This window comes from Chelonia mydas, chromosome 1, assembly GCF_015237465.2.
Source record: "Chelonia mydas isolate rCheMyd1 chromosome 1, rCheMyd1.pri.v2, whole genome shotgun sequence".
NCBI classification, from domain to species: Eukaryota; Metazoa; Chordata; order Testudines; family Cheloniidae; genus Chelonia; species Chelonia mydas.
The window spans coordinates 128,686,340-128,700,700 of NC_057849.1; positions in this window are offsets into that span (position 1 = coordinate 128,686,340).

Genomic DNA, 14,361 nt, shown 5'->3' on the forward strand with positions numbered 1-14,361 from the left:
TGTTCATTCTCTCTGAAGTACCTGGCATTGGCCACTGTCGGAAGACAGGATACAGGGCTTAACATTTGGTCTGACTAGTATGGCTCTTCTTATGTTCTTATAGTCTTAAAATGTCACTGTCCGATCCTTGGTAGTTAGCATGATTTATAGGGTCAGATTTGGGCCCACCGATAGCTGCTTTGCACTACTCTGAGTGCAGAGACAGTTTAGCTTGCTACCCGAGGAGTCCACCAATACAGGGTAAAGTCCAGGTAGCTCAATTCAACCAGAACCAAGGACAAAGGCCTGGATGTGTGTCCCTTATATCACCTTTGCATGTATAAATTTCAGAAATAAGTGAATTTGAGGCAGATCCTCATCTTTTTGAAGCAAAATGCAAATCCCTAATGGAATCAAAATTTTGCCCTACAGAGGGAGACTATCAGATTAATTCCAAAGGCAACCATGTTAACTGGTTGAAAAAGGAAATCCGTGTGCACTAGTTAAAGTGGCATTTGTTTACCAGTGCAAATATGAAATAACTAAATGTCTCACTGCCCAGTACTCTCCTCGATTCCCTTTTATTTCCCTTTTAATATTACTGTTTTAATAATAGATTCTTCATGTGTGGTCAACTTGTCCTCCTGTACTGAAATTATAATCCTGGGTTTGTGACATCAGTCTGTCATGGAATTGACATTCTCTGACAAATGCAGCATTATGGATTCACTGTGGGATGAAGCACAGAAACTCTGAGACTGAGCCAAAACTCTTTTTAAATAACTGATTACCAGGATTGTTGTGACATTTCAATTGGTAATGCATCCTACCATAAGTATTTAGGAAACATATGTGTATTTTGTCTATTTTGATTATACAACTGTATATGTCTGGATCGTTGGGCTATGATAGCAATGATAATTATTTAGTGCTCAGCTGAGACTAAGAATTATATGGTGCTGAGATGATGCAGCTTTATTTTGTATCTCCATTCAGCGCATTTGTTCTCTTTTCAAGAACAAACACACATATAATGGACATATTGACTTTAGTGTCCAAGTTCTGCTTCTGGAGCTGAGAGCAGAATTTGGACCAGTCATTGTTCTTTGGTACAATTTCCATTCCTTTATATGCGTTTCCCACACATTTTAAAGGTAGTGGCACCGCTCTTTTAATGTAACTAGTAATAGTCAGGTGAGATATTATTTATGATACATTTAGGATACCAGATTTTGATTCTGTACACTATGGGAATAAGCAATGTATTATGCCAAAAAGCTGAGGTACTGTAAGAGAAGGTACCATATGGTTTTAACTATAATTTTTTTTTCAAATGCAATCATTTATTTTCTTGAATATGAGCCATTTAAATGGGCTTTATTTAAAGTCTGTTATTATTTTTTTCATTCTGGATATATTCTCACTGGTCTTGTTTTTGGAGGGATTTTCTTCAAAATAATAAATAAAAAACTGCTTTTAATTTGCTTTCAGCATTTACCACACACAGAACCAAACCTCAAACTTCCATTAAATGCTGATTTGACAGTAAAATGAACAGGTCTTTTTTTCTCCTCAGCTTTAGAAATTCAATAATAAAGGTATGGTGTGTCTAAGGCTCCTTCTAAAACTAAATTATGGGACATTGAGATAAAAAATCCCCTTAACCAGGAAAAATTAAAAGCCCATGAGAGAACATCATGTAACAAAAGAGAATAACAATAGAACCTGTATCTCATTTCATATTGGTCACATCACAAATCATCTCTGAACTGAATATGTTTATTCTATAGATTCTGGTCCATGATTACAGGCAAAATTCTGTTCTAATTATTTACTAACAGGAAAATCACAGTAATTTTGTGTGTATGTGAAACAAAGCATGAATAAAAATGCATATTGCAACCCTATCGCAAGTGGTTTAGTTTGGCATTACAGTTTCAAAAGACACCTGGGGCCTAAATCGCCACTAACTTACTCAAATGTTATGCAGGTACAAATTATTTAAAATCAATTAAATAACACCACAGCATAAAACTGTAGCGGTGAATCAGACCTTCTTAGTTCTTCACAGAGCTGTTGAAAAATCTGCACTGTTTTTCAGGAAAAAAAGAGTTTGAAATTTGTAGTTTTGAAAATGTCGACTTCTTTATAAGCTGGTCAAAACCAGCAAACATTCTTGCAAAAGAAGTGTGGTAATTTGGGAAATATAAAATTTTAAAGCTAGCTCTATTCTTTATCTGTTTAGCTGCATAGAATACCTGGCGTTGCTGTGGCTTGTGAATAAGGAGGAAGCGAATATTTTAACACAAAATATGTGGATCCATAATAAAGTGGTGGTCACAAAACACACATGCTCTGGACAAGAGAAGAAGGTAAGAAAGATGGCCTTAATCATCTTTGCATTCCCTTGATTCTCTGGACGTCAAAGAGTTAGTTCAGCTCGCAGCTTATTTTAGAGAATAAGAACATAAGAACAGCCATACTAGGTCCATGTAACCCTGTATCCTGTCTTCCGACAGTGGCCAATGCCAGGTACCTCAGAGAGAATAAACAGAACAGGTAATAATCAGATGATCTATCCCCTGTTGCCCATTCCCAGCTTCTGGCAGACAGAGGCTAGAGACACCATCCCTGCCCATCCTGGCTAATAGCCATTGGTGAACATCCTCCATGAACTTATCTAGTTACTTTTTGAACCCTGTTATAGTCTTGGTCTTCACAACATCCTCTGGCAAAGAGTCCCACAGGTTGACTGTGCATTGTGTGAAGAAATACTTCCGTTTGTTTGTTTTAAATGTGCTGCCTATTGATGTCATTTGGTTAACCCTAGTTCTTGTGTTATGAGAAGCAGTAAATAATGCTTCCTGATTTACTTTCTCCACACCAGTCATGATTTTATAGACTTCTATCATATCCCACCTTAGTTGTCTCTTTTCCAAGCTGAAAAGTCCCAGTCTTATTAATGTCTCCTTATATGGCAGTCTTTCCATACCCTTAATCATTTTTGTTGCCCTTTTCTGAACCTTTTCCAATTTCTATATATCTTTTTTGAGACAGGACTACCACATCTGCATGCAGTATTCAAGATGTGGGAGTACAATGGATTTATATAGAGGCAATGATATTTTCTGTCTTCTTATCTATCCCTTTCTTAATGATTCCCAACATTCTGTTCACTTTTTTTTTTACTGCTGCTGCACATTGAGTGGATGTTTTCAGAGAACTATCCACAGTGACTCCAAGATCTCTTTCTTGATTGGTAACAACTAATTTAGACCTCATCATTTTATGTGTATAGTTGGGATTATGTTTTCCGGTGTGCATTACTTTGCATTTATCAACATTTCCGTCAGCCAGTTTTGTGAGGTCCCTTTGTAACTCTTCTCAGCAGCTCAGGGGAATCCTTATACTGGGGGAATCCCCCTATAGCTGGTTAAATTGGCCTTAAAGATATTGTGTGCTGCCAGGAAAAATCAGCACAAAGCAGCCTTTTTATTCTCTCTCTCTCTCTGTCTTGCGCACAAAACATACACACCCTATTAGCAATCAGTATAGGCTACGGAGAATAACTATATAAATAAATAGATACAAAAACATTTGAATACCTTCAATCCCAATGGCAACAAAAAACAGAAAAAAGGTTGAGTGGGTTGGGGTGGGCTGAGCATTGAAAAGTATGCTCTCTGTAGGTGGTATTAGGTTAGCAACCTGGAGAATTGTGTTGGCTGCACACTCCTGCTATATCATAGACACGATGCACATTTTTTCTAGATTGAAGAGTCACAAGTGAACAATTCTACTAGGCAAATCCATGGATTGTCATTGATGGAAGTCTTGAAGGAGTCCATACATTGCCCAACCTGCTGGTGAAAGGAAAAGCACTATGGTGACTAGCAGCGAGATGGAAAGAGTTTTCATTGGAAAATAAAGATGAAAAAGCAGTATCAAAAAGAACATATGATTGTTGGCCATGTCTAGATGCTAGTGTGACCTCCCCTCCACTGATAAGACAAGAACAATAGTAGCCATAATAATGAATAAACAAGGAAGTAAGATAAGATGAGGTAAGCAAATAATGAAAAGATCTGGATTGTGGGAGCCTAATAGAGGTGAACCAGGCAAGGGTGCTTGCTCTATAAAGGTGGGATGGTCAAATGCAGTGTGTTTATCCGCGTCCTGTATAGTTCCACCAGCTGTACCATAAAGACATTTTTAACTGAATCTTCCCTTGAGGATTTTAGATTGAATTTCTTAAAATCTTGAGTTTCTAGTTAATACAAGACAAGTTAGAATTGTGGCAGGAATGCTTCAGAACAGAGCAGTTAATGACTGTAATTAAACAATGTTATTGTCTGGCTCAATATAATTATTATAATTAGCAACAGTCCAATTATTACATAATATATGGATTCACTTATGAATGTCAGCACAATAAAATCGAAGATCTGCTGCCAATAAAATGGCAGATTTGTTAGCAACATACGATTTTCATAGATAATTCGGAAGTGTGGTTTTGGAGGGATTCTGTTACTACCACATTTTTAGAAGGCTAGCATTATTCTTTTTGGTCTTCCACACTCTGCCAACTCTCCTTTTGTTGAAGTATGCCTGGCTGGTAGCATGGATTGAGTGCGGGTATGTATTTATAAGCAGAAAGCAAAAGGTGTAGTAGACTTTATGAGGCCTAATCTGAAGAGGCCCACTCCAGCACTTTCTGGAATTGTGTCCTTAAGGTGAAAATTGCTAAAAAGGAGGCTGGCTGAAAAATTTAAGCCTGAGTAAATTCTGTAGTTGTGACAGTCTATACCATTATGTTCACCATTTTCACAAGACTATGATACATTTTGTACAGAGTGTGCCTTGTGAAATATCATTTGAAAACTCATAACCTGCATTATTGTCCAGGTAAAATGTGTGTGGCAACATTGTAAATAAAATTATAAGATTCTGCTGTATAACACTGCTGTAACATGCTTCAAGTTAGAAAGGCAGACCCAAACCAGAGACAAAAGACACAACTGAGGTCCCGGCCAGGTATCAACGATATCAAGTGGGCTATCACTTAGTTAAGCAACCTTTCTTTGGCAGAAGGAGGGTATGAGCGAAAACTTTACATATTAGCAATTAAAAAAGCCGGAATTAATCCTCAAAGAGGGGAGAATGGTATAAGAATAGAGAACGCACATAACACACACCACATCTCTCCCCTCATCTCTATTCACAACATCAAAAATACTTGAAAGAAAAAAGTAGTATAATTGAATTGGGAAGGGGAGGTCCTGGCTGAAGCCGTCCAACCAGGCTGCTGTAAACTTATGGTGAGAGAAGCCTTTTTGCTTCTAAATTCACTTAGCTTGTTAAGTTATTTACTAGCTTGTGGTTTATCTTATTTACTTTGTAACCAGTTTTGAATGTTATGCCTTGTTTCTTGTAATCACATAAAATCTATCTTTCTGTAGTTTAAAAAAAATATTGTTTTATCTAAACCAGTGTGTGTTTGCATTGAAGTGTTGGGAATCTTCAATTGAGATAATAGAGCCTGTACATATCACTTTCCTTGGATGCAGTGACAGACTTTCTATGAGTTTGTATTGTCCAGGAGGGTGCTGGGCAGTACAAGACACGCATTTCTGGGGCCAGATCTGGTCTGAGAGTTGATTGACATTGCTCTGCAGTGTAATTCAGAAGTGACTTACTAGAAACATTCCTATAATTCAGGGAGAGATTTTGCATTCTGGAGGCTGTGTGTGAGCAGGACCAGGAGTGGTGGCTCTTACTGCAAAGAAGTGTAAAGGCATGGAGAATTGAGGGGACAGAGATGTTCAACAGTCCAGATTTTACCCTGGGGAATGTCACAATGGTCTAGGGTGGCTGTACCCCAGCTGAATGTACAAGAGGAAAAGGGTTGGGTGCTCCCCACTATGTGGCCTATACTAAGAGCCACCATAATTGCTGTCACTGTATTCCAACAAGCACAGGAATGTTTACTGGTGTCACATAGCATCCAAAAACGGAATGGTGGAAGGGCATGGAAGAGGCAAGGTCATGACCTAAAGGATAGCACTGCTTTCTGTACCCACCAAGGGGCTAAAGAATGATGATGATTCCCCCTTGAGGAATATCACCTTCCTTAGTTGATATGGTTCCACACCACTCTCAACACAGGGCCATGTCCTAAAGATACAATCTAGACATATGGGTCCAGTGTAATTACCTTTTATCTCCCAAGTACCCAATATTGTTTTATCCAATGATTGCTGTCACCTGAACCTCCTGATGTGAATCTCCAACTGTCTACAGAACTACAATGACACTCACAAAGTTATCAAAGAAGTTTGCAATAGATTTGATTGTTAAGCCAGGATAGAGCTGGACACTGATGAATCAAAAAGAAAAGGAGGACTTGTGGCACCTTAGAGACTAACGAATTTATTTGAGCATAAACTTTCGTGAGCTACAGCTCACGAAAGCTTATGCTCAAATAAATTCATTAGTCTCTAAGGTGCCACAAGTCCTCCTTTTCTTTTTGCGAATACACACTAACACGGCTGTTACTCTGAAAACTGATGAATCAGTGTCCCAGAGAGAGAAAAGGGCAGTGGCAACAGCTTGTGTTGCCCTTGCCAAACAAGACTGTTTGGGTCACTTTGATGTCTTGAGTCTTGAATATTTAGGAATTTTTGCACCATAAACAGAGATGGTTGAAAAGGGACTTCCAATAAAACAGACTTTAACAATTTCAGAATAAGATTCCACCAACCGAGAGATGGAGGCAGCCCAGAGGCAGACCATCTATTACATGGGTTCATCAAGTCTGTTCTGATGTTGGACTCTCAGGCTGTCAGGGCTGATTCCCCACTCTCTCCCTTCGAGTGCAGAAGGTGGGGGCCCACAAGGATTCTAAAATTAATACTTGCCACTCCAGGCTTGCATTAAACTCCCAAGGTTACAGCTTTTCTCTGACCTTGGCTTGGTAAACGCTGCCACCATCCAAATGCAAAAAAACCCCTTGGACCCAGGAAGGAGCACTTGGGAATTCCTTCCTGTGGGGTACCCTCAAGCCCTTTCACACACATATCCCCTCCGGGGAAGAGCTGAGAAAGAAAACAAAGGAAATTAGCTGTTGCCACCAGCTAATCAAACAGCATATGCACAAACCTCTTAGGACACCAAAAATCCAATCCTGTTCTTAAAAAAGGTAAATTTTATTAAAAACAAAAAGGAAGAAAATGCATCTGGAACTTAGGCTTTTGCTAGATTTTAAAAGAGCAATCCCAAAAAATTAAGCACCCAAAATTGCTTTCTTGCAAAGCAAAACAAAAGCATCTGGGGTTAGAACAGAGGAGATCCAAAAGCCAAAATAAAGAAATAAACCTAATCACATCTATTTAAACATGCCCTGTCCAGTGATTTCTTCTAGGTATGGAAGATGAATTTTTTTACCCGATTCAAGCCTTACACAGCATTGCTGCTTATAGCATTGCTGCTCCATGTCTCCTTCTCTGGAGAACAACAGACAAAGGGGAAGTTTTTTTAAAAAGTTCTAGCCTTCCCACTGGCTCAGGTGCCCCCTCCTTTTCTTTTACCTGTGGGCTTGTTAACCCTTTACAGGTAAAGCAAGCAGAGAACAGACTAAGAGGGATTTGACAGCTAACTGGCTGGCTGGGTGTCCATCAAAGCGAGCTACTCCCCTCACCCCCTTCATGTATCACACAGGCCATCAAGCCTTTGCAAACGATCGCTATGGCTGAATGGCTGGCTAAGCACTGAAGAAGAAGAGAAGTAGTAGAAGGTCCCATGGGAAGAAAATCTATGGGAGTTCAGGAGAGCAGGCAGTTTCTCAAAGAGACAAGATTGAAGGCACATTGACAAATTAACCATTAAGAAGGAAAGATAGGTAGGGGAAAAAAAGAGCTCAATAAGGCTGCATCAGAAACTCTTTAATGACCTGAAAATCTAAAAGGAATCCTATAAAAAGTAGAAACATGGACAAATTGCAAAAGATGAGTACAAAAGAATAGCTCAAGCATGTAGGGACAAAATCAGGAAGGCTAAAGAGCAAAATGAGTTACACTTAGCAAATGACAAAAACAATAAAAGCTTTCTATTCATGCATTGAGCAAGCAAAAGACAAAGGAAAGAGTAGGTTGATTATTTAACAGGGAAGGAGAGCTAATAGTGGAAAACAACAAGAAGGCTGAGGTGTATAACGCCTATTTTCCTTCAGTCTTCATTAAAAAGGTTCATCATGACCACCTGCTTAACACAATTAATGTTAATTGTCCCGCACTGCCTGACACTAGGGAGGTCTCAGTTGGAGTACTGTGTCCAGTTTTGCACACCAGATTTTAAGAAAGATGTGATCAAATTGGAGAAAGTCCAGAGGATAACAACTGAAAATCCTGCCTCAGTGCAGCGGAATGGATGAGATGATTTCTCAAGGTCCCTTACCTCCCTACATTTCTATAATTCTATGTAGTAGGTATTTATTAGTATTAACTATCTTCGACTGCTTCACCTGCACTCTGTCCACTAATCCTCCTCCTCCTGAGATTACTTCTAATATTTCAAGTCTATGAGCATTTTTAAAGACCTGCCATTTGAAAACAACCCCTCCCCCCAAAAAAACCAAAACCCTCAGCTAGACACTTCTTAACTCTCCCCCTGCTCCAAACTCAGAAATTTCCTCACAAAATAACAATGGTCTGAGGTTCAGGAAAAGCAATATTGAGTCCTAAACAAGTGAGTCTTATAAAGTTTGGTATCCTATGTCATATTTGTGCTGGAAATAGAAGCTTCATCTCATTAGAAAGGAAGAAATGAGTTTTTGTCTTTATCCCCCTTCAACTGGAAAAAAAAGACTTTTTCACAAAATGAGATCAGGTAATAAATATTTTTTGTGTCTGGCCCTTTTAATATTGTGAGAGCACATATTAAAAATCATTATTATTACGGCTGGTTGAAAATGTTCCTTCAAAATTAGGTTTTCAGCTAAACAGTTTTTCATGGAAAGTGTCTGCATTCCATGGAAAATTTCAACTTCTTATTGAAAAGCTAAACACACAGTGAAATTTTGATTCAGAAATGTCACTGCAGGGCCTCAGACAGTTGTAGATTAAGTGCCTCATTCTCTTCTATGGGTTGAATTGTTCCCCAGACCAACTACATTTCACAGTCAGGGAATCCTATGATGTACTCACCTCAGCAAAAGGTGTAGAGGTGATGTATCATGTGAAATGTAGTTTTTCCAGGAAGCATGTTCCATAGAGGAGAATCAGGGAATGAGGTATTTGAACTACAACTCACATGAGACACTATGCTAGCATTTCTGAATTGAAATTTTTGACTTTCAGCCAAAATATTTTATCAAAGTCAAAACTTTCCATATGGGAGTGGAAAATGTATTTTCCACCCACTTCTAAGGTATATATGGGAAAATATTTTAGTGGTTTATAAAACATCAGTAATTTTTTTCCTTCTCTCTCCTGTCCTGAACATTTTGGCTGATGAAATTAAGGCACTTGCTTTACAGACAGGAGGGTACAAAAACAATAAAAATAAAAATATTTAAAACTAAAAAAACATTTTTTAAATAGTTTCTATGTCAAATGTGGTATACAGAATGCCTCATGGTGTCATGTGGCATAAAAGCTTTATTGGCAAGTGTTTGGGAGGTATTACATAATTTTTTTTTACTTTACACCTTGAAACTAATCCAACCATCCCACATTCATGCAGAACCTTGACGCCACATCAATATCATATTGCAATCTAATGTATGTGTTGATGTGAATTGAAATCCAGGTAGTTTCCAAAAGTACTTGGCCATCATGTCTACCATCATGCCCATGAAATAGACCTAAAAAATAAAACTGAACCTTTTTGGTTTGACAAGAATTCCAAGAAGTGGCATATTTGTACATCTGTAACCTGAGCCCTGAGGCATAGCTGGAGCTTTCTCTCTCTTCTCCTTAGGGTTATGGGTCCACCTATAAGGGTGCCTGGTGTCTTCGTCCAAGGAAACCCCTTGTAGTGCAGAGAACACAGACCTATCCTTTGGGAAAGTATTTAACACACAATTTGGAGTCAGTCAGAACACACAATAATAAAATAGCTAACGCAAATCCCAGGGTAATAAAATAGTAACTGGGGCTTTATTAGGTATGGGAAACTCAGGACAAGGGACAGTGGAAAAGAGCATTAAGATAATAAAAGACAAAAATGACAATACCTAAATCCCATCCCTCCCAACATTTACAGCCAATATAAACCACCCTGCTTTCCTTCCCAGCATCCTAAGCATCTTCCTAAGCAAAGAGTGAGTTTAGGCTCAGTCTTTGGTGGGTGGTGCAGCGCTGAAGTCAGTGGCCTGCATAAAACAAAATAGCAAAATAAATAAATGTGGGTGTTCTGACAAAGTATCCATGCCAAGGATGGTAAGATTGTCCTTGTAGCTCTCTGTTCTGGATTCCAATATGCTGTTAGGCTGGCTCTTGTAGCCTGACCATGACGCTCCTCATCCTCTTGAGTTTTTGGTCTCTTCTGAGAAGACACAGTTCAATGTCTCAGAAATCCCAAAAGGACTCAAAGTCTTCCCTTAGATAGGGATGTGAAGGGTAGAAAGGACCTCCCTGTTTTGTCTCTGAGCTCTAGTTTATGATTGGTTCTGGTAGTGAGTTTAGCTGGTTCTATCTCTACCCTGGATTCTTGGCAATCTGGTCAACAGAGTCCTGAGCCTATGTAGTCATTGATTCTGTAGTCCAGGGGTGAGTCCCCTAAATACTCAGTGTGGTATGTCAGGAGCACCCCCTGCAATAGGGTTACACAACATAATCCCTTTGCTTGCATTTTGTTGGCCACATCAGCTTTCTAGTAGAATAAATTAACATGTAGGTAAAAGTGGGAAAATATTCTAATCTGTTGTTTTAAAATGTATATACTTTTTAGTCACTACTGGCTTTAGTCACTTTAAGCATTTTAAAGCATCCCATTTCCACTTTTGTTGCTTCCAGCTCTTTTGAAACTGCTTTGGCTCCTGACAAAAATTGGCTGTTTTTGAAGAAAGTATTTTTTCCTCACAACTAACCTATTTCTGATTGATGCTAAAGAACTTAAAACTGGCTCACATCAGATGATAAAACATAATTATAAGAAAAAAATCTCCTCCATCACACTCCCAAAAGAGAATTACTATGTGACACCCAACTCACAGCAACTTCTAAGGCATTGTGAGTTGACAATACAAAACGTGATCAATGTGAGTAATGTTTCAATTTTAAACTAATATCCTCTGTGTCCAAGGCTTTGTGTGTTTTTCATTTTCACTGGTCACATTTAACTTAACTTTATTTGATGGATCCACCAAATGAGAAACAAAACCCCAAGTTCAACCCAGCAGATATCTATTGCCATTCTTTCTAGCATTGTCAGTCATCATGTTCCAATATGCTAAGGAACCAGAGAACCATAGCCCTCAACTTAAATGTATGCTGATGAACAACAGTGATAAACATTTATTTAATCATAAATCAAAACAACAATATCTGCAAATGTATTTCAGATGATTTTCTTGAAACATCAACACTTGATTAGATGATGCTTAAGCAGAAAACTTTTTGGATCAGCAGCTTAAACAACACAAGGGGGGAGAGAGCTAATTAGCTTCATTTTCACCCAGCTTCAAATATAAAAACCACAGCAGGCAAAACATAGAGGGTGAAATCCTCATTCTTGCCCTTCCTCCCTATGCTATGTAAAAGGGACAGAACAATGTAAAGCGGGGTGGGCAAACTTTTTGGCTCGAGGGCCACATCTGGGTATGGAAATTGTATGTTGGGCCATGAATGCTCAAGAAATTGGGGGTTGGGGTGCGGGAGGGGTCAGGGCTCTGGCTGGTGGTGCGGGCTCCAGGGTAGGGTCAAAAATGAAGAGTTCAGGGTGTGGGAGGGGGCTCCAGGCTGGAGCAGGGGGTTAGTGTGTGTTGGGGGTGAGGACTCTGGCTGGGGGCTCTGGGGTGGGGCTGGGGATGAGGGGTTGGGGGTGAAGGAGGGTGCTATGGGCCAGGACTGAGGGGTTCGGAGGGGGATCAGGGTTAGGACAGTGGATTGGAGTTCAGGATGGGGTAAGGGGTGCAGGCTCCAGGCAGCGCTTACCTTAAGCAGCTCCCGGAAACAGCGGCATGTCCCCTCTCCAGCTCCTACTCAGAGGGGCGGCCAGCACTGGGGGAGAATTACCCTGGAGCATGAGCTGCAGAAGACAGCAGTAAGTCTGCCTTCCGAGAGCCACCTCACAAGCAGCAGTGTAGGTACCTGGTCAGGGCAGGAAGGACATGACAGGTGTGGGGCCATGCCACACAGTGCAGTGAAGATTCTGAATAGACCCTTGAGGGCTGTCTAAATTAGGATTGTAGCTACTCCAGCCACTAGAACAACCCAGGATCAGGAGTGTACAAAGATGGTTTAAAAACACTTTAGTGTCACCTTCTCCATGGACTGTGTGTTTTATGCTGTACCTCTAAGAGGTGCAGCACAGCATCTCATGAAGTATGTTTTGAGTGAGACAATGTAGTGTATAAATAGTGGGATAAAACCTGGGATGATTTCAATGGGATTACACCCATGTAAATTGAAAGTTGGATCTGTCTCAATATGGGTATTCTGCTAGTGTATAGACCACTTGCAGCATCACTTCATGCAAAAAGATACATACAGATAACCTACCTCTTTTAAACTTCAATATTGTTATTAATTTTTGAGTGGAGCACAATAATTAGTGAAAGTTTAATTTCACCTTTTTTTTTTTAAAAAAAGTCACTAATAGTAAAATTTAATGGGCTGTAATTATTTCAAGTTTTATAATAGTTAATAGCCTAAGCATTATTCAATTATGGCACTAAATATGTTTTATAAATGCTTTTTAAGCATTAATATTCACATTTTAGCTGAATGGTTGGTTTAATGTTGCAGATCTCCTCTAATGTCTTCATTTATTTGAAGTACTCTAATGAGATTGTTCAGCTATATTAAAAGCATCAGAAATCATGAGAAAATTCAAAATTGAGATGTTAAAATACAGCCATGCAATGATATTTGCTGTGTTTTAAGATTTTTTAGAATTATGGGGACATCTGTTATCATCTCTATAGCTAGGCATGGAAAGATTAAATATTTATCAGCAAATATTGGTAAACCTCGATTTTACCGTACACATACAAACTGATGAAAAATATTTCTACTGATAATGATCTAAATGTACAGAAAGGTAAAGTAAGAAAAATGCTGCTTGAGAATTTATTAGCATCAAAATCCAGTAATTTGGACTTTAGAATTAGGCTTCTAACAAATGGACTAGTGAATGAATAGCAAAAACAGGTCTGATTTGTTTCTTTAAGAATATTTACATTCTATTGTAATGTGATATTGACAGTTTGTCTTTTAATGATTTCCAAGCTTCAATTTTTTGAATTTCAGTGTCTACTGTCATTGAATAATTGTCTGATATGCCCATAAACTCCTGCAATTGTGAACATTTAAATAGATACAGCCCTAAATAAAATACTCAAAAATACACATTGATGTTATCTATCAAAATGATAAAATATAAAAATTTAATTCCGCTAACCCTACCAATAACTCTAGCTGCAATCTAAAATGGGCTTAAAATGGAGCATGAATTTATGTCTAAAGTTTGATGGCCAACTGGTGTGAAATTTTACACATGGTTAGTTTTGGTTCCATTTGAATTTTGTGTTTAGTTTTGGAGTGGTTTCTTCTCACACATTTTTAATTAGAAGACTTTGAAAATTTGACTGAAATTTGTCAATGGAGGTCCTGCTTTACATTTCTGACATATCTCTTAAATTTTGTATCTATCTGTACAAAACTCAGGACTGGGGTGAAACCTGAGAACTGGTAAAAGAGGGAGCTTGTTTTTTCTTTATATCAGATTTAGGGTCATTTTTAGCCATTATTCACATTATGCACTGTCTCTAAATTTGATTGAGGGGTCAGGTGCATATAATCCTGACTGACTGGGGAGAGGCACATGTAAATTGGGTTATTTGGGGCTGGGAACACAAAAGCCTGACTGGTTGACCAGGGATGAGAACAGAAAAATCCTTCTCCCTCAGGACTCACACTTTTCTGTCAGATTTTATCCTATTACAGCAAAGGTGTTCTGTACAGTGGCTGGCAAAATAGTCTCTATTAGCTGTTGTGCTTCTACCTCCAGCAGGTCTGCAGCTCCCCACCTCCACTCCTGATTAAACACTAAGAAAACAAAACAAAGAAAGCTAATATACAAATATCCATTATGAAGCAGTTAGGGTTGCACAACACACAACATACCTGTCACGCACCCATAAATGCAAGAAAATCAAAAGTT